Here is a 1,818-nt window from a genome sequence, read left to right as displayed (position 1 = left end):
TAGAGACGGGGTTTCACCATGTTGACCAGGATGGTCTCGATCTCTTGACCTCGTGATCCACCCGCCTCGGCCTCCCAAAGTGCTGGGATTACAGGCTTGAGCCACCGCGCCCGGCTTGAAGATTTTATTTCTTATAAAAAGGTACAGACTGCAAGGTGACCATCCCACAAGCTGGGAAGCATGCCTCGAACAGAGGCAGGAAGTAGAGAAGTACTGAGCAGACAAGGGCTGGTCCCTGGCAAAACCCTACCTTTGAGCTGAAAAGCCTGAATCCTCTGGCCCAAAGTGACAGCTTCTATCCTTGTTTGCCTGTTCTGTCCTGATTGGTTCTTTCTGAATAGCATCTTTTTATCAAGCAAATGTTGCTTTTTACAAAACTACCTACAGCCCACCCCTTCTCCCATCCTTTGTCTATAAAGACCCCAGACGCAGCTGATAGAGGAGGGAAGTGGCTTGACGGAGAGAGGCAACTTCACTTCAGAGGAATGGCTGTACTTCAGAGAAGAAATGGCTTAACTCTGGGGAGATGGCTTGACTACAGGGAAGATCCAGCAGGAGCCGGCCAGTCTTCAAGGGAAGATTACCTCCCTGTCCCATCTCCTCTCCAGCTCCCCCCTCTGCTGAGAACCATTTCCACTGCTTAATAAAATTCTCCTCCTTCACTATCTTTCAAGTATCCAGGTGACCTCATTCTTCTTGTACACCAGATGAGAGTTCGGGACCCACCAAGTGTGGGTACCCAAAAAAGGCTGTCATACTGGCCCTTTGCCCTCACTGGCTGAGGGCAGCCACTGCAGGTGACAAGGCAAGGAGCCTAGCTGATAACACACCGCTGTCCATGGACAATGGAGCTAAGAGACCATTGTAACAAGCCCTCTGGGGCTTCAGGGTTTGCAAGCACCCTGACCTGGGCACCGCCAGGGTGCTTGCATGTAGCCTGCTTCTGCCCATGCCCAAAGTGGCCAGCCGGATCCTGCCCTTGCTCACTCACCTGCTCCTTCCCACACGGGGTTGAGTATGGTGGGCCGAGTAGACTGGGCACCACCATAACACATCCAACAAAGAGGTCAAGAAAAAAATCCTACATCACCTCCAGGGGAAGACCAGAGACAGGCAGTTGGAAGGAGGAGGAGTTGGGGTAGGAGCTTTATGCTGAACGGGTTGGCTAAACATACATATTCAGCAGGTTACAGGAGATGCTATGAATATTCATCAAGGTGGTCCCATGCTCAGTTTGCAGTGAATTCACGTTTAGATGTATTATAACTTGGCCCTATATGTCCAGGATTTTTTTTTTTTTTGATACAGAGTCTTGCTCTGTTACCAGGCTGGAGTGCAGCAGCATGATCTTGGCTCACTGCAACATCTGCCTCCTGGGTTCAAGCAATTCTCCTGCCTCAGCCTCCCAAATAGCTAGGATTACAGTCATGCACCACCACACCCAGCTAATTTTTGTATTTTTAGTAGAGACGGGATTTCACCATGTTGGCCAGGATGGTCTTGATCTCCTGACCTTGTGATCCAGCCACCTTGGCCTCCCAAAGTGCTGGGATTACAGGCGTGAGCCCCTGCACCTGGCTACCTGTTGAGAATTGTTTAGGGACATGGAGGCACACAACTGGCAATCTCTGCACCAGACAGAACCAGTCCATGGTTTGCGGCCTCCTCTTCCTCTTCCTCTTCCTCCTCCTCCTCCTCCTCTTCCTTCTCCTCCTCCTCTTCTTCTTCTTCCTCCTCCTCCTTCTTATTCTTCTTCTTCTCCTTCCTTCTCCTCCTCCTTCCTCTTCTCTTCTTTTTCTCCTTCATCCTTCTCCTTCT

The sequence above is a fragment of the Cebus imitator genome, unplaced genomic scaffold (genome assembly GCF_001604975.1).
Source record: "Cebus imitator isolate Cc_AM_T3 unplaced genomic scaffold, Cebus_imitator-1.0 Scaffold254, whole genome shotgun sequence".
In the NCBI taxonomy this organism is placed as follows: domain Eukaryota; kingdom Metazoa; phylum Chordata; class Mammalia; order Primates; family Cebidae; genus Cebus; species Cebus imitator.
The sequence above is the reverse complement of the archived record's forward strand: the minus strand, read 5'-3'. Positions refer to the sequence as shown.